The sequence below is a fragment of the Rhinolophus sinicus genome, linkage group LG05 (assembly GCF_036562045.2).
Source record: "Rhinolophus sinicus isolate RSC01 linkage group LG05, ASM3656204v1, whole genome shotgun sequence".
NCBI lineage: Eukaryota > Metazoa > Chordata > Mammalia > Chiroptera > Rhinolophidae > Rhinolophus > Rhinolophus sinicus.
Genome location: NC_133755.1, coordinates 45,197,729 through 45,222,989, shown reverse-complemented (window position 1 = coordinate 45,222,989; position 25,261 = coordinate 45,197,729). Strand labels below are relative to the sequence as shown.

Below are 25,261 nucleotides of genomic sequence, written 5' to 3'. Positions count from 1 at the left end.
CGTTGTCCATCCTTTCTTTAAAGTAAGGGTATTTATTTTATATACTTATCTAAAATAAGTCTACTTTAGTCACCCTGGAAGCTATATACTTATTTCAACAATAATAACATTACTCGAAGTATTTTTGGAACTTTTTAAATTGCCTTCTAAGCCAATTTAAGAGCCACACATGAAAATACTGTATTTTGCCATGTATAATGTGCACTGTTTTGCCCAAATTTGTGAGGGGAAAGTAAGGATGGGCATTATACATGGGTAGTACTAATTCCGTATCTATATAAATGTTTTTAATTCTTTTATTTATGCTTACGAGTTGAAAGTGTAACTCGAGAAATCAGTAACGGTATCCGCATGCAAAAATAATACCCTGGAATATGATAATCAGTTTTGTTGAATTTATAAAGAACTTTCAAAGACGAAGAGTTCTTGGACTTCTTTGATGTGTAAATATCATAAATTTGTTACTGGTACATAAAATTTCTTGTACCATAATATGCTAAAAAATAAATGCTAAAATTCTTTTATAACACAAAAAACAAGTACGTAAATGTAAACAAATAAAAATTTGAATTAAAATGAAAGATTTTTTTTCTTTGAAAGCTTGGGCCAAAATTGTGGGTGTGCCATTATACATGGAAGCGGATTATACATTGTAAAATACCATGTAAAGGGTGCCAAAAAATGTATACACATTTTAAGAAAGAAAAAAACTATTGAAATTGTAATACTCAATATATACCGATAACAAAAGATGAATACAAGTCATGTGTATACATTATTTTGGCACTGAACCCCCGTATATATACTTTATATTTGCTCCTTGTTTTTAAAGAAAATGAGGGTATTAGCCGGATGATAATATTTTATTTATCAGATAATGCTCAGAAAGGATTTGACAGAAAATAGGAAATAACTTCAAGCTACTTCTAAAAATCAGATCCACTTTGAAAAGGCAGTTACTGTTTCTAAAAATCCAATTTACCCATAAACTAAACAGGAGTTTTAATAATGTTCTGGACAATTGTAGCACCATTTAGAATAAGAGTATTAACCTCTGAAAGTTATTATGGAAGATACTATACTTATTTGGATATTTTAAGTTCTCTCTGATGCCTTAAAACACAAGATGCATTAAAACACATACACAACAAGACCATGTACATTTCTTAATACTTAAGTACTCTAAACAGTCATGCAGATAAGTTTCATTTGTGTCATGCATTCAGGACTGACGAGATGGCATTTATAATGTAATGAAATTGTATAGCTTTTGTGTTGCTATGTCATACACTGTGGAACTGAAAAACTAGCACACCTTTAGCTAGATAAATCTGGCTTTCAAGTCATCATGTATTCATATGCTTCAATACTCAGGTAAATAGTTGTTTCAGGAACATGCTGATTTCCCATAAAGAACTTTTGAAATCTTTAATTTAATAATAAAATCTTTAATTTAATAATTTAATAATAAAATTATAGAAAAATTGGATCTCATCCTCCAAATGTTTGAAAGCCCCACCCCATCCTCCCAAAAAACCTTCCGTAAACTTCAGATTTTTAAAAATCTCCCACTCACAGGACAATATACATGTAGAGATGGCTAGCTTTGAATGATTTTTTTTTAAATAGGCGTCATTTCTTATAGGAATAAGTTTTCTAACCTGAGAAACTAAATTTATTTCAGTGATTTTTACTGATAACATTGAATAAAGAAAGCCATTCTTTTTCTAGTTAATTATGCATAATGGGTAGACACAATGTTTTCTTTTGTATTTTTAACCAGTAATATGTAGAATTTAATGAAATGAAGTGGAATTTGTGAACTTTTATTATACAGTAAATTGCATAGTGACACTAAGAATACAGATATATATAACTGTATAAGGAGTACTTTAGCAAAGCTTCCTATTTTAAACATTTTTTCAGAAAGTTGTTAGGAATCTAGTTCTTTAATTCACTCAGAGTTTTCTTCCCATTGGTGTACATATATGTATATATGTATATAGACAAGTAGCCACACCCTTTCTTCATATACTCCACATATTATCAGGATTAAGCTGTTAGGCTGGATTACTTTGTGTTTTAAGTGCTAATGAACACAGAGCTCATGTTTAATCCTGGGCTTTCCATTAACTCTGAAAGTCTAACAGGCTATTTTTGATTCATCTGTAAAATAAAAATGGCAGTAGTTTTTCATGAAGGACTGAAATTGTATGATGGTGACCATACTGAGATGTGGCTCATTTTAGAAATAGCTTTCAGTCTGTTGGTTTGGTGGTAGGATTATGAATCTGGTTTTCATTTCCATGTTTGTGAATAATAAATAACTTAGGATGGAGGAGGTAGAGAAAGAGGGGTAGGGAGGGAGTAAGAAGGAAGCAAAGAAAAAATTGGCTCTCAAAATAGTAAACGTGACTATTGATAATTCTTGTAACTTGGATCTAAGAGTGTCCATGACCTAATGAGCTAAGATGCAAACTTATAAAACAAGTAGAGAATTGTAATAATAATACAGCTTCCATTTCAACAAAAAAGAAGTTGCTTTGCAAAAGAAGCATCTTATACTTCATGTTGACTTAAACATTATAACCACTATGAAGCATATACTTAATTTTGGAATTAATAATGGTGAGTAACAATAATTAAGAATTATTTAAAAATTCAGTTTATTACTTAAGCTCTATAGATTTTTGCAGCATCAGGTTCCAGGTTATTCTTCTCAGTTTATGCATTGCAAGATACTTCTATTCCACATCCCCGGCTCTCTCAGTTCTTCTCTCTCACATCTCTCTTCATCACCCCGCCACTAGCTCTGTTTATCTTCCTTTGCCAGCTTACTCGTAGTAGTGCCCATTGCTTTTACACGGTATTTTCTACGTTTGTCTGCCATTTTGTATACTTATAATGTAAGCTTGGAATGAATTAAGGGCCTTAAAGAAGTCACGTATAATGGGCAAGTGTAATACTTTTCCTATTTGTGTCATACCTACGAAGCTGCTTTTTCTCTTTTCTTGCCCTTGTTATTGGTGTGTGTTCCGATGGAGAGATGGTGTATTCCATCCAGCTAGACACTAAGAGATAACTATGTGACCTATAGGATGCAATACTTTTTGAACTGAGTAATGTTGGAAACAGTAATCAACTCATTGATTTGAAATCTTCATGAGTTAATCCTGCATCTATCCAGAACCTATACCTAAACTAACAAAATTTGATAGTGGAATTAACAGCATAGTGGAATTTCAAAAGCTGTTTTCAGCTGTTGGTATATGTTGTATTTTCCAAAAGTGTCAAATAAATAGGGTCTTAATCATCCCGGTAGTATTAGGTTAATTGTAAATGGCCTTAGGGGAAAGCTGCCTGGACATCTGTTGAGTTTCGTTTTGTTGTCTAGAGGACAGGATAACAAGATCAGTAATGTGGTGAAGTTTATAACTTCTCCTTCCTTCCATGAAATGAATTACAAGGTGATTGGCCCTGATACTTTGCTAGTTGGTAGATGCTCATTGCAGTGTTCAACACGGTTGCCTTAATCTTTAGAAGCATAATTCAGTTTAATTTTATTCTAACAGTCAGTGAAAGCAGTTGGAAGTGCTTTGTTGGTTCTTCAGAAGCTAAGTATTGTGTTCCTGGTTCTAGGCAGATACTGTCTATAGTACCTTATGTTCCTCAGGTTATAGTTACCTTATGTTACACCATATCTAATGAACTGCATGTACTGGAAACACTAAAAGCCGATTTCCTTTCATTTTAGCCTACAGTAAACACAATGGATTTTTCTTCGAATTGTTTCTCTCTACCATACTTTAAATTTACCAAAGGACCAAAACATCCAAATTACAAGGCTAGTTAACTTTATCACTCATGAGCAAATGTGTTTGTTAGATGTGTGTCTTTTGACTTACTGGCTGCTTCTAATTAAAAACCACAGTGCTGTAGACAGACTTCATGTCTCTGAAAGCTTTTTAAATTTATGTATTGCTTTACTGTAGTTTTTATTTAAAATGGGATGATTCCGTTTCTGAACTAGTCCTATCAGTTCACCAAAGAAGCACTGAACTGTGAGGTGGGCTCTTACACTGTTCAGCGCAGAACAGACCTGTGTCTTCAGGGATCCCAGACCTTTGCTTCAATTCATCACTGACACTTATTCAACACAAAGAAAATCACAATTTGCTGAAGCTTCTTTGTTGTGTCTCTTTTAGAAATGGCATGCCAATTTGTTTGCATATACCGTGTTTCCCTGAAAATAAGACTGGGTCTTATTAATTTTTGCTCCAAAAGACGCATTAGGGCTTATGTTCAGGGGATGTCCTCCTGAAAAATCATGCTAGGGCTTCTTTTCCAGTTTGGTCTTATTTTCGGGGGAAACACAGTAGTTCAGCTCTTATAGACCAGCCTTAAGGCTTTCTTTCACCAGAATTGCCTCCTGAAGCTATCTTTAAAATGGCGTCCAAAAAGGATTTGCTAGGTTTCAGAACTGAGTAGGCTGTTAATGATTCAATATGCCCCCTCACTCTCCTCCCACGTTTTAAATTGAAAGCTCCTTTATAGGATCTAGGTGCCCTGAGTCATGGCTAAACTCTAAAGAATTGTCACATGGAAAAACTCACCATGAAGTAAAATTGTCAGAAAACAATCTGAGTCAGAGATCATTCATTGATCATAATGATACAACCTAGAGGTTGTGGGCTTCATTTAAATCTTTGAATGTACTTACAGGAACATGCAAGTCTTTATTATAGGACTTGTAAATGCTGAGGACTTGTTTATCCCCAGTTAAATTTTGGTTTGATTTTTATTAACTATTACATGAAAAGGATTTTATTTTATTTCATTTTTATGAAATAAATGTATCAGAGAGGAGAAGCAGTATGATTCAGGATAAAAACCACTGTACCAGAAGTCAGAGACCTAGAGTTCTAAGCACATTTATTTGGCAAGTGCCTCATATATTTCTAACCTCTCTGGGCTGTAGTTTCCTTATCTTTACAAGGTCAGCAACTCTATAATAGCCCTCTTTGGAACCAATTCGTGTCAGATATAGCTAATAGCTGACCCCAAACTAGCTTCAGACTCTTTTTTGGTACAACGTGGTCAGCAGCTATATGGTTGGCATTCTGGATGAAATCTGTCTGTCATCTCACTCTTCCAGCTCCATGATTCCATGACTTTAAATGAATTGACTATAGAAAGTGTCTTTCTTGTTTCTCCCTCTTTACTGTCTCTTCACATTGAGCATTCAGGGTTGAAACTTGCTGTGTGAATTGAAGAATCCTTTGTAATCAGGGGTAGCATATGTACATTTCATGTAGAACTATAGACTGAATGTTTGTGTAGCCCTGCCCCCAAATTCATATGTTGAAACCTAACCCCCAATATGATGGTATTTGGAGGTAAAGGACCTTTGGGGGGTGATTAGTGACCTTATAAAGGACCCCAGAGAGATCCCTTGCTCCTTTTGTCATATAAGGACACAGCAGCTAAAAGGTAGTCATCAGTGAACCAGGAAGTGGTCCTTTGGCTGACACCAGATCTGTCAGTGCCTTGATTTTGGACTTCCCAGTCTCCAGAACTGTGAGAAATAAATCTCTGTTGTTTCTAGGCCATCCATTCTATGGCATTCTGTTATAGCAGCCTGAACGGACGACGGCATGTTGTGATGTTAAAAACAAATGATTGGGCAGAATTCATGGGGGCACTTAAAACCCCAGATGGAGTGGAAACAAATCAAAATGGCCAATGAAAACTGGATTTAAACTCAGTTCAACTCCTGAATGTTTCTATGGCAAAAACCTCAGGTTAGAGAAGTTCAAAGTGATGTTGGGTCTGTTTGGAGTTCACATAATGAAACATAATGAGGACGCGACTGAGCCAAGAAGCCTGAGTTCTGTCTCGCACACTGTTTTCTAACCTGGTTAGTGTCTTCGTCCATGTAATAGTATCAGACCAGTGCTTCTCAAACATTAATGTATTACCTGGGGTTCGTATTAAGGTGCATTTTGCTGCAGTAAGTCTGGGTGGGCCTTGAGAGTCTACATTTTTAACTAGCTCCCAGGGGTGCTACTGCCGTGTGCCACGGACCCCACTTTGTAAAAGTACATGACAGTCTGAGGCTCGCTCTGGGCTTAGACGGTCTTTAAGTTATAACTCCACTTCTTTCTCTTCAACTCTTACATCGTTTCATTAAACTTGTACTTTTTGCAGCTTCTTGTTCCTAGACTCATTCCCTATATTCTTAGTCTGAAAGCTCCTTTAGATTTGCTGTTTTTCCCTTTTCCAGAACCAACTTCATAGGTGATCGTTCAAGTTGGAGGTAAGGTAGTATAATAAAAAGAGGTTTTGATTTAAAAAAAAAAAAAAAACATTCAAATCCCTCCCCCACTGATTAACAGCTTTATTTCCCTTTGGCGTTGACTCAGTTTACTTAGCCTCTCAAACTTCTGAATACCTTCCTAGTAGGGTTCTTGAAAGAAAAAAGAAAATAATATATAAAGCCCGCAGCACAGTATCAAGCATAAAGTAGGTGCTCAAAAATTGGAAGTTATTTTTATTTTCCTTATTGGCACCCTGGAGACAGGGAAAGATCTGTCTCCAGCCCAGGACCTGCCTCCTATGTTTCACGTTTAAAATTTCAGCTGCTTAGACTAAAATTCTTCAAACTTAGCACGGTCAAAAAGACCTTACTTTGCTTTTCTCTCCTTATCTGTTCTGCCTCCTTCAGTCCTGTTGGAAGTTAATATTTCACTCTCTACGTGCCCAAGTCATGAACCTGTTGGTTCTGCCTTGGTTTCGTTTCTCAAGTACTGCTTCTACCATCTTAGATAAGGTAAACTCTTCCTAATCTTTCATCTGGGCTGTTTTTGTGTGTGTGTGTTTTAATCTGATCTTGCTGGTACTAGTCTCCTCACGCTTCTCACATCTTCCTCCTCTCACACATCCTCCATACTGCTTTCAACATTATTTCCTAAAAATTCTTAAAAAACAAAACAATTATTTCTTGAATGCCCAATATGTAGAAGACACTGTGCAGGCATTGAGTATACGCTGAGAGAACACAAGGAGACAGTTTCTTTCTAATGAAAACAGACTAGGGAGGGAGACATATTAAAAACAAATCAATCAGAACGAGGTGCTGTGAGAGAGAATAATAGGATTATATTAGGTGGTCAGAGAAAAAGTTCTTAACACTTGAATATTTCAGTGACTTTCAAGAATGAGAAGGGGACAGCTGGGCAAAGAGCAGGACAGTGTTGCTCCAGGCTCGGGGCACAGCGCGAGATGGGGAAGCTGAGTGTGTTTCGGAGTGAAATGATAGGATGCGGTGACGGACAGGCTCTGAAAGACGAGGCGCAGGCGGGATTAAGGACTTCTGGGTTTCTGGTACGAGCAATCACTGGGTTCCTAGTGGTGCCATGTACTGAAACAGGTTCGGGGTAGAATAGGTTGGAGCAGAGGGTGGAATTACAAGTTTTGTTTGTCAAGTTTGAGACTACGAAAAAAATAAACATAGTTTTGTCAGTCCTTTCTCTGGTTCCCCATTTCCTATAAAATCTGTTCCAAATTCTATCTTGGCTTATAAAGTTCTTAAATAGTTGGAGTTTTGACCCTAACTTACCTCTCTAGCTTCTCCCTCAGCTTCCCTTCGTTACTGTGCTTAAGCCATAATGAAATTTCTACTGTTCTCAAAACAGTTTTGAAACTTGGCATATGTTATTCCCATTGCCTGGAATAAATGTCTCCGGCTGAGGCCTTTTTATCCTACAAAGCCCATTGTGAATATTATTCTATAGAATCTTCACCAGGTTTAGGTTAGGGTCTCAGGCCTTTTTATTGTCATTTAGTTAACATTTGCTTAATACCTCTGTTACAGCATTTATCACATTGTATTAGAATTTCTTTTTTAATATATCTGGGCACATTTCACTAAACCATGAGCTATGTGGCTTCAGAGATCTAAGCTTATTGTTTTGTGTTCTGAGGATCTAGCGTACAGGGTACATAGGAGCTACTCAAAAAATGAATGTGTGGCTGTTGTTTGTCCATATGCTGTCTAACCCCACTTCCCTGAACTGGGATGAGTGTTCTTTGCTTCCTTGGGGCCCAGTACTGCTTTTGCCATATTACAGTGGCAATAAATTGTCCTACATAAGTTTCATAAGGACAGGAACTGAATATGGTTTTCTTTGTTTTTCCTTTGCCTAATCTAGTGTTTAACTTGCAATCAGGAGAATGTCATTAGACCACCGTTTCATTTTGGAATACCTCACCAATAGTGCATGGGCAATATGGGGGCTGGAGATTGGAGATGGTAGGAAGGCAGATCTAGAATAATTATCTCAACATATCTCAAATGCTTGCTTGCTATTCTTGATAAAAAGATATATACGTATGCGCAAAAGAAAATATTTATGTTTATAGTAAGATAATTATTTCTTTGAAATGGCTGTGAAGATCACTTACCTTGCGCTACTAGTGAGGTATTCCATTATGGTAGGCCAGGATGAAGCCATGGTCTAATGGTAGACATTTTTCTGATTGCAAGTTAAGCACCATATTAGGCACAGGAAAACAAAGAAAAGCAATATTCAGTTCCTGTCCTCAGGAAACTTGTGTAGGACAATGTAATGCCACTGTAATATGGTAAAAATAGTATCACTTATTATCCCCATATTGTGAAATCCAGTGACACTTTTTCAGTATTCATCTTACCTGACCTCTCAGCAGCATTTGACATTGTTGACCACATTGTTTCTGACTTTTTTGAAACATTCGTCTTCACTTCTAGGATACCATCCACCATACGCCAGCACCTTGATGCTGTTACTTTTTTATTTCAGGTGATGCTGCTGCTTTTTCAGATCACTAAATTTTTGAATTCATCAAGTCTTAGTCTTAGGCTCTCTTCTCTTACTCTATACACTTCCCCTAGGTAATTTCATCTGTAGGTTGAAGATTTCCAGGTTTATGTTTCCTGTACGTGTAAATGTTTCCAGATTTTCCCATAGATGTCTCAAAGGTGTACCTCAAATTCCCATCTCAAGATCAACCTCACAATAGCCTCTAGAGTACCAGACTACAAAAGTTTTTGAAGAGTGATCTATTACCCTTCATAAAAATTAATTACCAGCATTATCCCGCTCTCTAAAAAAATTCTGTTTAGCAGGAAATCGTTTCCATACTAAATAATCATTTCTAAATAATCGATAATATAAATAAATATTCAAATAAATAGAAATTGATTACCAGAAGAAATGTAACGGTTAATCTTTATTGAGCTACTATTATGTGCTAGGCCCTTTGTTTAATTCTCATAACACCCCTTTGAGGTAGGTTATCTTATATTATTGAAGGGTAATAGACTGTAGTGATTATAAATATAGACTCTTAATCAAGACTTCTCAGGTTCCCATTTGAGATAGCTGTGTGACCTCCGGTAATTTCTCTAATCGGCCTCAGTTTCTTCATCTGTAAAGCAGAGATGGTAATATTATTTATCTCCTAAGAACATTATTAGGAGTTAAAGAATTAATATATAAAGATCTTTGTAAAATGCCTGACACTCATTATGATAAACACTGCATCCATGTTACTACTATTACCTTAGATTTATAGGTGAGGAAACTGAACCTTAGTGAAATTGGTCCAACTCTCACAGCTATTAAATGACAGTGCCAGGTGACAAATAGTCTGACACCAGAACTCTCTTAACCACTGGGTTACTTGATTTCAACTAATAATAATTTATTTCATCCTCGTGTACGCAGACTCCATGTTAATGGACTCATTGTGATCATAAGAGCGTTGTAATCGATGTCAGCTCTCAACACCTGGCGTTTAAAATGTAGAAGAGCTCACTTCAGTATGATCTGATAAGCACCAGAATACACATCTTACTTCTATTTTATTCTATGTGCATTGTTTGTTTTTCTTTCTTATTAGCAGTTAAGTCACCAAAATCCCTGAAAAGTGGAAGTACTATACTACTTTTATAGTACTCTTAAGTATCTTTAGTTATTGTGATTTACATACTCTGTTAAGTCTTTTTCCAAACATTTTCAGAATGACTTGGGGGTCCAGTAACATGTTACATCCACATAGAGTGCTTAAAATCAATAATTTTTGATATGTAACTATGACCTCTTTTGAAATTACATAGTGATTTGCCTGTTTTTAAAAGTCTAAGATGTTTAAATTTCTCGTTTTCTTTTGTATTTTAATTTTATTAGCTGCCTTTTCAATAGGAACTTTGATTTTAGTATTTTGATGTCTTTGTATTAAGAGTCTGTGTATAGTTGAATCTGCTTAATTTTATAAGCTTTAGTCTCTCTCATTTAAGCCTTTAGTTAAAAAAGCACATCTTGTTACTATTTATTATAGCTTCTATGGATGATTCGCTCCCCCAACTTATAATTTCTTTTTTCCATTGCTGGTTTTTTATTCTTACTCATTTGTGACCAAAAAAATCTCCTTCATATTAAGACAATATAAAGACAGAAAATATAATAAAGTCTTGTAGACTTTGAACTTAAGAGGGAGCAGTTCTTGAGGAGAGCGGACTTTGAAAAACCAGAATCATCTATGAGGAAAACCCTGTTTTTTCATGTTTTGGGAACTGAATTCTATGACCTAGTGTATTTACACTTGTGGAAACACATACGCTTAAAACAGTGTTTCTACCGGGTTTCCCCGAAAATAAGATTGGGTCTTATACCATATTGCCCCCAAAATAAGACTGGGTCTTATATTAATTTTTGCTCCAAAAGATACATTAGGGCGTATTTTCAGGGGATGTCTTTTCATGTACGACAGTCTATGTTCGAATACAGTCATGTCGTCTTCTTCTGGAACATCGTTATAACATACTAAATGAGTCTGTCTGGCTGACGATCTTAACTGGGATTATTTTTGGGGTAGGTCTTATTTTCAGGGAAACACAGTATCAGTTAAGACTCTTGATACCATAGAACTATTTATGCTTTATCATCTACCAAATTAAAGTGAAGACCCCATGAGCTCTAACTTAAACATATAAGTCCGCTCTCCTCAAGAACTTTAACATCTTCTTTTCCTTTATTATCAAGCGCTGCAAAATGAGCAAGACAAAGATTTTCCCTCGCAATTTTCAGCTTTAATAGGAAATAGCACAAGGTCATACAAAATTGTATTATAAAGTTGGAGCGAAGGATAAAAGTTTAGGGGATAAGGGAAGACTTCCTGATTAGAAAAGGCATATAAATGGGTCTTGAAACATTATCAGACTATTTTATAGGTAAGTAGTGACAATTACTACGATAATTAAAACAATTATTGTTTACTGAGCATTTATTATATATTCAGTCTCAGTTTTGTCACAGCTATGTTACTTTAAAGTTGGGGAAAAGTTGGAAAGAATTTGAATTATGGTAGATCCAAAAGACATATAAAAATCAAAAGTAATGGAGCTTATTGGGACATATCAAATGGGGAGCTTTCTATTTCAGCCACCACAGTAATTCTTAGTAGTAGAAATAAGAGCTTAGACTCTAACAAAAATTACATTGTTTCTCGGGAGGGGATAAGAACTTAATAGTATATATACATTGCCTTCAAAGGTGCTCGATTAATCTAACGTTAGAGTAATTAATTAAGTTCCTGTGACTGAGGATCAGCAATGTTAGCAATTGTAGACTGTATTCTACATCTTTTAGAATCAGCAATGGATTTATTGGTTTTTATGTAGGTATTAGTGAGTTTTACAAATACAGGTATATAGGATGGTTCATTTAAAGTGGACTGTCCAAAATACAGTGTGACTTTAAATGAGTGGTCTTAGAAATTTTATAGTCTAAATATTTACTGAAGACCATTTTCATAATCACAAAAGAAGGGAATAATATATTTTATGAGTTACTAAGAATTCGTCTATTTTAGAAAACTATTAGGAATAGCAATTAGACAAAACCTATTTGAATATGATTTTAATTGGAGTTTATTGAGACATTATTTATATGAAAAAGAGCCCAAATTAGTTTAAATAAATAAGATCTAAATTTATGAGCCTAATATTTTTTCATTGAATGTCAAAGGTATATTCAAGTGCCTACATTTATATTTCTTAATAAAAGATTGTTCTGACACTAAGTTTAAGTCATTTTCACAATTTGTTGCTGTCTAAAAATTTCCCTCGACTTCACATTTTGTTCTGAATGTCTTGATTTCTTTCCTCCACCTACACAATGTTGAAGGCAACTGAAGCAAGAGTTGCAAAGTAACACAGTGAATTTGAGAACCCTGGTTTTTTTAAAAAACAAACCTTTATTATAAGATTGCTTTTTATTGGTACCAAAAGAGAGCTTTTGGCAAGTGTTCAATAAATGTGGGAATAGCCTATTGATTTAGCTAGATGAATAGCTTTGCTATTTGTCCTGAGAGATACTTGGCTCAGTAAGCAAACTGATAGACTCTGTGGTCAAAGGTTTAAGAAAAAACAAACCACCAAACTTACAGATCCAAATATCAACAATTTTATATCTATTTCAGGGCCTCAAAGAGAGGAACAATATGTTAATTAGAATCTTATTTATTTCTATTATGAAAAATAGTCATGTTGGCCTACATAAAACCCAATGCTTTGACAAATGTTAATATGTGAAAATATTAACAGAGATCTTTGCTGAGAATTGTAAGCTGTATGAAATTCAAAGATACATATGTATAGAAATTTAAACATATTATCATATACTCTCTAATAAAACCACTAAAGGCAGGAGACATAATCAGGACAAATAAAGATAACAATAGAAGCAAATTAAGAATGAAAAAAACCCTCATAAATGTCATATTAGTTCAACTCAGTCTGACGTTGGTTAAAAAGGTAAAATTTTAGGAAATTTTGAGATCCTGTTTAAAAAAATTTATTTTTTAGTGGGACAGAAAAAAAGAGAAGTGTTGGTGGCAATTAAAATGTGTATGGTACATTTGCAAATCTGATCACTTAGTTTTAAAAGCATAGAAATGTATCGTGTGTAACTTTATTTGCTTAAAAGACTATTATATGATTAAAAATAGCAAATCTCAGAAAAATAGAAGGAAAATGTTTTTTCCTAATTTTAATAGCTCTGTTAAAATAGGAATGTTTTTCACTTAATCTTTGTATCTACAACTGCTAGCACAGTACCTGACCCATAGTAGGTACTCCATAAAATTTACTGAGCTAACCTCAATTTTTCATTTTAAGGCAGTATTATTTTTCTGTATTTTAAAACTACACTTGCCTACCCCCCTCACCCTCCCTCACACACCTTAGTATCTCAATTTTGTTACAAATAGGTTGTCAGCTTTGAGTGTGAACAAAACTGGTTATTTTTCATCTACACAATCTTAGCCTAAACTGAAATTACTCAGGCAGCTCCATTTAATAGTGTTCCTTCTTTTCAAGTATCTATAGAGTATAGAATGTAGGTTCTAAATTACATGAATTGGAAGAGCTTATTTTTAGCTGAGGTGATTGGGAAAAAGATAACGTGGAGAACCAGTTTGCAAAAAGCATCAATTCCAGTCTGGTGGTCAGTCCTAACAAATGTAGTTAGAGGAAACTGAATTCTGGACTTCCAAATGTTACTGAGGCAACACCCTAGATTTTCCAGGTTAGTTCCTGTTTCAGGTACAGTAATCCTTGGACAAGAAGGAAAAGAACTATAGTTCAGCAATATAGCAGTTGCAGTTAAGGGCTCATTGGAAATAGAGTTAGAAAAACAGTTAAAACAGCACTAAATGAATATATTTTTAACACAGCGAGGTTCTAGAAGGCATTCACTTCCAAGTCAAGCGATCTTCATCAATGTTAAAAACCTGACAGACTGAACGTTGTTTAGGAAACGTTGCTGTGATGTCATAATCTACTAAAAGTATAGTCTCCCAACAAATTTGTACAGAGTTGTGTCTCTTTGAACAGTTTTCAAATTAACTCTTACATCTAGCTCCTTATCCCTAAAGGTAATCTCATCCTTAGTCAAATTTGTCCTGGTTCTCAGTACCTGAAAAATGTGAAAACCATATTCAACATCAAACGGAGATTCCTTTTGATCAGTTTTAGCCTGGCCAGGTTTTAAGTAGTTTAATAAGCATCCCCCAGCTTTATAGACAGTTTCTTATTTCTTTTACATACTTGCCTTCCATCTCACTCAATCTTAGATGAAGAGAGAGCCACATTACTGGTCTGTCTTTCATAATCCATTCAACCTGAGCAAAAGGAAGGAAACTCATCCCGTCTGGTTCCTTCAGGGATCTGCTACCTTCCCTAAAGAGAGATCTGCCTTCCCTCTGGGAGAAATTGAACAACATACACAAATGCTGAGGGAGCCCACACCAGCCATGTGTATTTCTCAATATAGATTTTCTTATATAAATAGTAAAAAATTACCAAGATGTGAAGAGAATCAGTAACTAGAAAAAGGAGCCATGCTGCCTGTGTCTTTGGTGGCTTTCTATGGTTACATCATCCATTTTGTCTTAATGCATTTGGCATATATTTCCCTCTCCATCTTCAGATTAACTTCTCTTATATCAGTTTAACCTGTTAGGAAAGACAACTTTCTTTGAGATGACTTCCCAAGAATCCCCAATGTGAATTTTATGTGTCTACTGCAGCCTATGTTTTGAGTCAGACCATCCCAACATTCCACCCAAATTTGGCAAAATCCCATTTTACCATAATGCAATAACAAACAGACTAAAAGTTTTAATTTGACATAATACATTATTTTTATCCCAGACATTGTTGCTAGACATCTTCTGGCCCTGGTTTGATTGATTGACTTTTGCTGTGTAGAATGCTGGAAAGGACAGCTGCGTAAATTCAGATCTCAGCTTTTGCCACTTAGTGGCTAAATGACATTGAGCAAATTATTTAGCCTGATTTCCTCATCTGTCATAAGACAGTTGTAAAGTTTAACAAATCTCAAGTACTAAACTAAGTACTAAAGTTCTTAGTACTTATTACATAGTAGATAATACATATTTGTTTTCTTCTCCTTTCTGAAACCCTGCTCAAAGCTTTTGATTAACTCCAGAGTAAAATTTGATCTCTTTATCCTGGCTATATCAGGTACTTTTTTTTACCTTCCAGCTGCATCTCATTCAGTTATTAAACATTTATTTGGTGTTTGGTGATAGTCACTGCGCTTACAGAGACATGGTCCTTGATTTCCACAGACTTACTGTTTATTAATCTCCTAACCAAACCCTTCCCTCCAGGGAACCCTTTCCTGAGCACACAATATGGTTTTTTCCCCCTTGCCTTTTTTATCTTTGTGTATGTTGTTTCTAACACCTGAAATGCCTTTTCTCCACTTACCAAAATATAGTCTGTCCAGGACCCAACTCATACACCTCCTCCTATGAAACTTTCCCTGGATCCTCTTCCACCAAAGTAGTAACACTTTTCTTTGGAGTCTTACAATACCTATGGTCTTTTGCTCTAATGTGGTGCCTGTCCTATAGGGATTTTGGTTGGGCTGACTGGTTTATATCCCTTTTTTTTAATAACCGTAAGTAAGCAATTGGTGGTGTAGAGAATCATATATATTGCATTCGTTTGAATACTCCAGTAGCGTCTGGCATTGTAGTGAATGCTCAGTAATATTGTTGGATTAATAATTGTATTATTAGTGACTCTAGATGCACAAAATTAAAAGTAGGGTGACTCTAGCCCTCAGTTTGAAAGTTGCTCCAATATCTAAGTTAATTAAACTGCAGGGGAAGCCCACAATTGCTGTTGTTAGAAGAAGTCATTAATAAACATTTAATGGAAAGTACTCATCTAGAATATTGGAAAAAGTGTGGCTCTTTATAATCCTGTTGTGGAGGGATATCATCATCTGGTAATCTAGAAGTATTAGTTTTTTTAACTATTCTTAGCTATTTAGCCAAATAGGGCTGTAAACTATTTCCCTTTATAATAAACTAGAAAAACCTAACTAAGTAGTGTTTTTCTGAGTTGTGCAAGCTGTACTAGGAAATTATGGAATATGGGAATCCCCAATTTATAGCCAGTCAGAAGTAAGGGTGGCCTGGACTTGGCGACTGGCATGTAAAGTGGGGCAGTCTTGTGGGAGTGAGCCATTTAACTTGTGGGAGCTGAGCTAACTCCAGGCAGTATCAGAATTGAATAAAATTGAGTTGTTGGACATCCATTTGGTGCCAAAGAATTAATGAATTGGTTGGTGTTAGAGAAAAATCCACTCAGTTGCATTCATTGAAGGTGATATAAGATGTCGGCAAAAACATAAACCAAAAATCTATGTCTACAGTTAAAGCTAGATTGAAACAAAATATGAGATTTAAAATTCCCTACCTAATTGTGAATTGTGTGATTTCTGGTACAAAAAAGCAGTGGGTTTGGGAAAGTCTTCAGCTCTGTTTATGAAAACTTACATATCTTGTGGAATGTTCAAATGATTATTCCCTCAATCTAGTTCTAGAAGAAGTAGGAGTTACAATATCTAGCATTTTTAAACTTATGCAAGTTCTAAGGTTACATAAGTTCTGATCTTTTTTCCTTCAAGAGTATTTGAATTCCAGATGTCTGCCAGTATCCAGTGATCTCAAGTTTATGGCAGGTTTTTCTTAATGTGATTAATTCCTTTTTTGTTTATTATAACAGCTTTATTGAGATATAATTTATATACCACACAGTTCACCCACTTAAGTGTATACTTCAGTGGTTTTTAGCATAATCAGAGTTGTGCAACCATCATCACAACCAGTTTTAGAACATTTTTATCACCTGAAAAAGAAACCCCGTAGCATTTAGCTATCACCATCCCACCACCTCACCCCCCACTACCCCCCCTACACACACAATCCTCCAGTCCCCACCACCCACCTCAGCCCTAGGAAACTACTAATCTGTCTGTCTCTCTCTCTCTCTCTGGATTTACCTATTCTGGACATTTCATGTAAGTGGAATCATACAATATGTAGTCCTTTGTGACTCTTTCTCTTAGCATAATGTTTTCAGAATTCATGATATTGTAGCGTGTGTCAGTACGTTATCCCTTTCTATTGCCAAATAATATCCCATTGTATAGGAATACCACATTTTATTCATTCATCAGGTGATGGACATTTGGGTTGTTTCACCACTTATTGGCTATTAGGACTAATACTGCTATCAACATTCATGCACAAATCTTTATGTGGATATACTCGTACATTTTCATTTCTCTTAGATATATACCTAGGAATGGAATTTCTGGATTGTATGATAACTTTGTTTAATCTTTTGAGGAACTGTTAGACTATTTTGCAAAGTGGCTGCACCATTTTACTTTCCTACCTCAGGATTCCAACTTTTCTACATCATTGCCAGTACTTGTCATTATCTGTCTTTTTGATTATAGCCATCGTAGGGGGTATGAAGTGGTATCTCATTGTGGTTTTGATTTTCATTTCTCTAATAGCTAATGATGTTGAGCATTTTTTCATGTTGTTATTGGCCATTTGTATATCTTCTTTGGAGAAATGTCTGTTAAAATCCATTACCAATTTTTAATTGGGTTATTTTTTTTTTAATTGCAAGAATTCTTTATACCGGGGGTACCAAAAAAATGTATACAAGTGGACATTTTGGTCAACGTTGCGCAAGCAGTAGTTCCTTGTAATCAGAAGTGTCTGGACTCTGATGGTAACCACTTCGAGCACCTCTTGTAATTGCAGAAGTCAAATGTGACTTGTACTCGTCTTTTGTCATTGGTGTATATTGAGTATTACAATTTTAATAGTTTTTTCCTTTCTTAAAATGTGTATACATTTTTTTGGCATCCTCTGTACATGTATTTAGGTATAGCTATGTCTATATCAGATATGTGACTTGCATATATTTTTTCCCATTCTGTGGGTTATCTATGGCAGTACTTTTGATACTTAAATTTCTCTGTTTTGTTTAAGAGATTCTAGGTTAGCAAAATCCACAAAGTGAAAGTGTCAGCAGCCAATTCAGGAGGCATGGCCGGTCTGGTGAGACAAAAGAAACCAATCTCCATGATACGCCTGTCATCATTTTTACTTGTCTAGTTTTCAGCTTTCTCTTTATAGGATAAAATTATAACAACACAACACAAAGAATAGAGGTAAAGGTGGATATTTAGCCATCTCATGTGATAATACACATTGTACAAGGTTTGAGTTACTTGTTGGCTGGCTGCTCTGTTTTTTAGCATTTGTGGTATCACCTCCAAAACTAATGAAACAAACTAATGTGGAAGTCAAAAGATCTGTTAGCTGGCACCACTACTTAGACCTTCGTCAAATAACTTACCCTCTCTGGATGTAGATTTTTCTTATCTATAAAATGAAGGAATTGAAAGGAAAAATGAATAAACTGAATTGGATATTCTTTAAGGTTCTTTCCAGCTTTAAAATGTGATTATTTGATACAGTAAAACCAATAATTTTTTCTTCTTCTTCCTGCCCCCAACAAGGGAGAATTATGACTTGTTGAAAAATCTTAGGCTGCAATGTACCTTTTCCTCAAAAGGATTGGAGTTAGATGGATTTGGCAAGTAAAAAACTGAGCACTTCAGTAAATACTTATTGTAGAATAGCAAATGCCATCCATGTGAGTTTGCCTTATGGGTTAGAGGAACATGACCTAAGTGTCACCAGTGAGGTGGAACTAAAGGACGAAATAATTTGCACACCTGCTGTGGGTGTGGCTAGAAGCAGAGGGACTGCTTCATTACATCCTTAGAAGTATTCAGAGATCATTGGAGAAGAAACAAGCTCTCAGGTCAGTTGTATCCAAAGGTGAAATCAAAACCTAGGCTACAACTAAAAACATAAGAAAAATTTTCTGAAAAAGCCTAGAAATTGTGAGGTAAGTGCACTTTGTTTTGTTTAGTTTGTTTTCTGGAATGATTTTTAAATGTTGCCAGGTTATTGGTAGTTTATCGTCAGTCTCTGAGCTCAACTGAGAGAATTGCCAGACGTTCAGGCATCATAGATGAAGACAGAGGAGTTTTAAGACACCTGTCTGACTTTTTAAGCAAAGCCAGATATGGAAGAAGAGTAAGAAAAAGGTCATTTAGATTCAGGTTCATTTGCCCAAGTTTGGTAAGTTTGATTCCTACCAGAAATCTACTTAAAGTTTTGTTTTTGTATTTGACTGGCCTCCATGATATTATTAATCAGACATCATTGTACATAAAGCACGTATGAAAAGCAAAAAGAAAGTTCTTACAAAAAAAAAGTGGTCAGAATTCAGATCGGGAAAGAAAAGCTTAGGAATTTAATTCTAGCCCTTCTCTCCCATGTGAATATGGGTCTTTGTCCTATTATAAAAATAGTTCATCATACTCACTTAGAAAATATAGAGGTTTTGTTTTTAATGTCTTCCTAGAGTTCTTTAAGAAAAATATATTCTCTCGGGAGATTATTTTGTATAAACACAGCTTGAAATACACAAGGAATTTTTATACTCTTAATGCTGTTTTTAATCATTAAGGTAGTTCATGACGATAGCATATGAGCACCTCAGTTGCTCTAGGAATTGAGCAAGAAATAACACTCCCACAATTAATAAGAGTCAATATGTTGGTCTAAAGAATGGCAGGTTCTCGAATTTTGTTGTGGCCTAGAGATTCAGTCACAACTACATTCTACTTAGTATGAGTATTGGACCTGTCATGTCCGGCTTCTTCAGCAATTTCATCAGCCTAGAATCACATGACAAGGCAGGCTCACCCAACAGCACAACCTTAGACTATGCCCAGATCATTTGTATAGTTATGTTTCCTGGACTGGATGTGTATCTGTCTACACTGGACAGAAACAGGATACCTGAGCAGATTTATGTCACAGTAACCTAAGCAGGCCTGCTGCTAGTAGAACAAGCAAAAGAAATATTATGCAGATTTACTGAAGAACAGCTTCAGGGGATGTGAAACAGTTGTGGAATGCCGGGAAACAATGGAAGTAAACTTGCTGCCATAAAGTAGACGGTGGTTCATTTTGTGCCAAGGCACTAGGTAAAGAGGTATTATTAGACTTAGGACCACCAAAAGTATTTTTATATAAGAAAACATCGACCCCTAGACTCAAGTTGAGTATCAGTTTTAATGGCTATGGTATACCGTGTTTCCCCAAAAAATAAGACTGGGTCTTATATTAATTTTTGCTTCATTAGGGCTTATTTTTTCATGTACAACAACAATCTACATTTATTCAAATACAGTCATGTTATCTTTTTCTGGAACATTGTCATAACGTACTAAATGCGTCCGTCTGGCTGAGATCTTAACTGGGGCTTATTTTCGGGGTAGGTCTTATTTTTGGGGAAACACGGTCTGTGGTTTGCATATGCAGTTTATTGAACAGGTATGAACTAGCATTTACTCTTGTGACTTAATTTAGCATGCTTTTAAAAATCTTAAATGTAATTGAGCACCAAGCAGGTTCGTTCACCTTTGGCTGTGTCAAGGAATAGAATAGCTCCTTGCACAGCCTTTCACTGTAAGAAAACAACACATTTCTTTTCTTAGGGGAAGGTATTGGGGAATTTGGCGTAGCAAAGGAACCCCTCAAATGAAGTTTACAAGTAGGATAGCCTAAGAGCAGCTAAGGTCAGTAAGTATGGTGCCTTCAGTACCTATTTGCTGAAGCTTATACAATCCCAACTCACCTCTGGGTACTATCATTTCTCCATCCATGTTCATGAGCACAAGATGAATCAGATTTATTTTATTTTAAAGTAAAAAGCTGGAAATAAACAGGATCAATTGAAAATGGGATTGAATTTTCACCTGTTCTTATGCCTCGGATAATGTAGTATTTTATAACAAAACCCAAAAAGTCTGATTCATTTCAGAGTGCTAAAAGGCACTCTTTCTTCACATGTGAATTGTATTCATTCGTCTGTGGTGTTGTTTTTTTAATGGAGTGTTCCTTAACAGATTGAGTATTCCACTCAATCTGTTAAAATGGGCTTACAGTCATGAGAAGGTAGTTTAGTGTCTGTTATACTTCTGACATTTATACAGTTAATTCAGTCAGCCTTTTAAGAAATAGAATATTCCCTTTTGAAGTACCTCGTTCTATAACTTGAAAATAAGCCTGTGTTAAAAATTGTTCTGTGCTTCCCGCTTACTTCCGTTTCTTCCCTTTTGGGCCACAGACTTCCTTAAGGAGGAGGTGAGAGAGAAGTGATTTCTCCCTTCAACCAATAGAATCTAGAATTATACAGTGTTTACCTATTTTGCGTTAACACAGGCTCAGGCTCACCCACACACATGAGGTGCTTAAGTGAAAGAACACTGAGCAGACAGCTTATTCAGTGTGTGATTCCAAGTGTAATTGGGAGACGCTTTAATACTAACTGGATTTTATCCTCTGGTGAGAAGGTTGTTAGTGTAGCTTGTGGTGATAGTGATGGAGTACAGAGGTTCTGTGGCTTAATTTTAAGTGTCACATAGTGCTTCAGGATAAAGGTAAGTTTGTAAAAGTAATGATTTAAATCATATTAGATTATTTATATTTAATTGTCTCACTTTCACATTTAGCTTTAGAAGTGTGTTACGTATGAATTGCCTTTCCTTCATTCTAGGGAAAAGGTTGAATAAATCTCAGGCTCCAAGGCTTTTGTGTTTTTAGGGAGGCTTTTACTGTTACTCTCATCTTCCGTTAGTCTTAAAGAAAGCATAAGAAAAATAACTATGGGTGTTTATTGCCTGTTGACAGAAAACTGAAAGCTCTTCGTTTGTAATATTTTTTTTAATGCAAGCTACAGTCTTAGTTTTTTTACATGCTTTAGAACTTAATGTTGTCCATTGTTTTCTTTTGAGAATTGTATTGCTCTCTGAAGGAAATTGTTTGGTAGCCAGAATGATGGTGTTGTCCTTGTATTTTGGTTAACTGTTGATAGTTTCTTCAGACTCTAGTTTTTTTTACCATAAATCTTCTGAGGTCCTCTCAAAGAGATCTAGGCCTTTGAGATAACTGCAATTTACTGTTTAAACATTTTTGCAAGGCAGGGCAAAATTAGAAAGGCTTTTTTTTTTAATATTGGGAGTCTTGCCTTATAAGGATTTTAATTAATATTCTACCTGAATATTTTGTTGTTCTTCCTCTGATACGGTGGGAAGAGATTTAATAATTTTAGATCTGGTGATTGATGGGGAGGGAGGTGCTCTTTCTGGTAAAAAAAAAAAAAAAAAAAAAAAAAAGCAAAACACAAAAAAACAATAAGTTCCCAGCAGGGTGTTTTTCTGAGTCATTTTCATCAAAAGAAAAGGTATAATTGAGATTTTTTTCTTTCTATATGAAATTCATGAAAAACAATCTGCTTGTTAGAGTACTGACGTTGCCCAGTAATGTGTGTTTTTTATTTTTTATCATTTTCTAATCTATTTGTGATGGACAAGTATTGACTCTCTTCTATATGTATCAGGTGGAAGTTAAGTCAGTGACAAAAGTTGCAAATTACGATCATGATAATTTAAGCTTAAATTAATCATCGTAATTTACCTAGTTGGCATATTTGTAATGTGAAAATACAACAATAATCAGAGTGGAGAGAGAGGAAATTTATAGAAATAGTCCAACTGTATATATATACCATTTTCCTTATGAAAAGAGTTAAATAGGAATTCCATTCTGAGTAATTTAAAATATTCGCTTTGCTAAAAAATAGATGTTCTTAGCATCCCACGCACAATGTCTGTAAATTACTGCTATAAAAATTTATGGGGAAAACATTATGATTTGGTCAAAGAAAGATCAGTTGCTACTTTTGAGAACTTTTCATGAACCAAGGAGAAAACTAAAACTTTCATAAGATGAAACTTTTATTCATTGGTGAGATTAGTAGTAGTTGTCATCTTTTAATGATTTCTCTCTGCCCATAGCTGACTTTACTATTAGAAACCATGTTGGAGATTCATTTGTGATTTGAATTTTAAACTACATTTTCCCCATACCTTTTAAATAGAGCTTATAATGGAATTGTGAAACTATAAAAGATTTAAAGCTAACGTTCCTGTAAGAGCAGGGAATAATATATATACTAAATCTTATTTGATTTAGATGTACTGTTTTTTCCCCTATTGAGAATCAAACATTTATACAGCATTCAACCTTGAAACTAATTGCAATGATTATTGAGGCCTTTGATTGTATTTCTGGGCCTGTTAAACATTAAGAGCAGTAGAACACTAGAATTTTCTACATGGTATTGAAGTCACCTACAAAGAAGAGATAATAAACATTTGTTTAGAGACTAAGAAATAAAGATGAATCTCTGAGAAAATAAAATCTTAAGTGATGGGGCAGCATTACTATAAATTAATTATTGTTAAGATCTACTCTATATGCCTAACTAAATACATATTAGGTATTTAACAAATACTTGAGTTTTTTTGTTTTGTTTTGTTTTGTTTTCCATTAGTAGGTCCTTGAAAACCACTGGCTTAACTTTCACAATTTGGGTAATTTCAAGAGACCCAAAAGTCTATGACTTGTGTATTTAGTGAGTGAACTAAGCAGATGGCCCAACATCCAAATTTCAGTGCAGCTTTGTTGTTGCAATTGGGTCCTGTAACAGATCCTATGAAATGTGGGAAATATTGTCACCAATTTATAGGATGAGAAAATCATGTGCCTACAGAGCTGGTTTTATAGATTTATAATTCACAAAGGACCCTGTATATAGCCCTCAATGGCCAAAGTTCTCAGGGTTGACTCTAGGTACAGTCATAGCTTACTTAGTCCTCCGTAAGTGTCTCTTCTACTTTGAAGAAAACACTATCATAGTGTAATAATTAGTAACTCAGGAAAGTATTTGACTTTCTGGCTTTTCAAGATTTTTTAAGTGAAATGTATCAAAATTACCCAGGACTGCTTCTTCTTCACTCTTCTTCCTCCTAGCATCCCTATCTATTCCCTTTCAAGACCCAGGATTCATGTGATTGGGTAGTCAGAACCCAAATACATTCAAATACTGTTAAAGATTTCAGTGTACGGCATTAATTCAGAAACTGATATAATTGCATATACAAAATGTTTTCTGATAAAACCACCCAGAACATTCACTAGTAAAAATGCCCTTATATATCAAAACTTTATATATTTATTTTTTGAGAAAAATCTGTGAAACATGATTCTGTCAAATTCCGGTCAGTGTGTGGATGAATCACTTCGGTTTTGCTCAATCCAGAGTGGCCACACATGTGTTGTAACAACTTTCCTAACCAAAGGGGCTGTGGATGGGGCGGTTTCACATCAGAGAAGGGACAGAAGACCTGGCAGGCACTGTGACGTGACAGGACCAGCGCAACTTGGAAATCGTGCACCTTTAGGTGGTGACAGGTCACCACTTAAGAAAGGAGGCAAACTTTGAATCTCGAATTCATATTTTAATGCCTTTTATTAAATGTAAAGGGCTATTTTGTTTTCTATTTTTATTTTTATTTTTTACTTTTTGTTTTGAAATAACTTCAGCCTTACGGAAAATATGGGGGGAAATGCAGTGAGTTTATATATACCCTTTATTCAGCTTACTCTAAAGTTTAACAGTCTACATAACCAGAGTATATTTATCAACACTAGGAAATTAACACTGGTATATTACGATTAGCTAAACTCTAGACCATATTTAAATTTAACCAGTTCTGCTAATGTCCTTTTTCTGTTCCAGGATCCAGTTCATGATCCCATATCCCACAATCCCATATCCCATGTGGTTGCATCTCCTTAATCTCCAATCTGGGAGTTTTTCAGTCTTTCATAACCGTGGCACCTTTAATGAGTACTAATAGTTATTTGTAGAACATTTGGCATTTGGGGTTGGTCTGATGTTTTCTCGTGATTAGATCGGGGTTATGCATTTTTCTACAGCATACCACAGAAGTGATGTGTCCTCAGTGCATCATAATCAGAGGATCCATGATATCAAAATATCTCATTACAGATAATATTAACCTTGATCAGTGGTTAAGATGGTGTCTGCCAGGTTTCTTCCACTATGAAGTTCTTGTTGTCCCCTCTGTAATTAATATCTTGGGGGAGATACTTTGAGGCTATTAATGCTTTTTGTTTCTTTTTTAATGCATGTAACTTGGTCAATGTTTTATAAGGAACGGAGAAAACCCAGATTATTCTATTTCAGGGAGTAATTTAATTGTCCAAAATAATCGTTACACAATACTTTTTTTGGAAGGGCTCATAACCTACTTAAGATTAATATGGTTTATTCCTGGAATATAAAAAGATGACCATGGACTTGGTG

At 35.2% G+C, this 25,261-nt stretch overlaps 1 protein-coding gene across 4 annotated transcripts in view; it reads left to right on the top strand.

Annotated features, from left to right (window-relative positions):
• The window catches only part of PELI1 (pellino E3 ubiquitin protein ligase 1), a 50,738-nt gene that overhangs the window by 5,418 nt on the left and 20,059 nt on the right, over positions 1 to 25,261 (top strand). The window contains exon 1 of one of the 4 annotated variants that reach the window (XM_019717962.2): positions 21,281 to 21,467. The exons of the other annotated variants lie outside the window; for them this stretch is intronic. The gene's annotated coding sequence lies outside the window, so the exon portion shown is untranslated. Of the gene's footprint in view, positions 1 to 21,280; positions 21,468 to 25,261 lie in introns of those variants that run through there. 4 annotated transcript variants of the gene reach the window in all.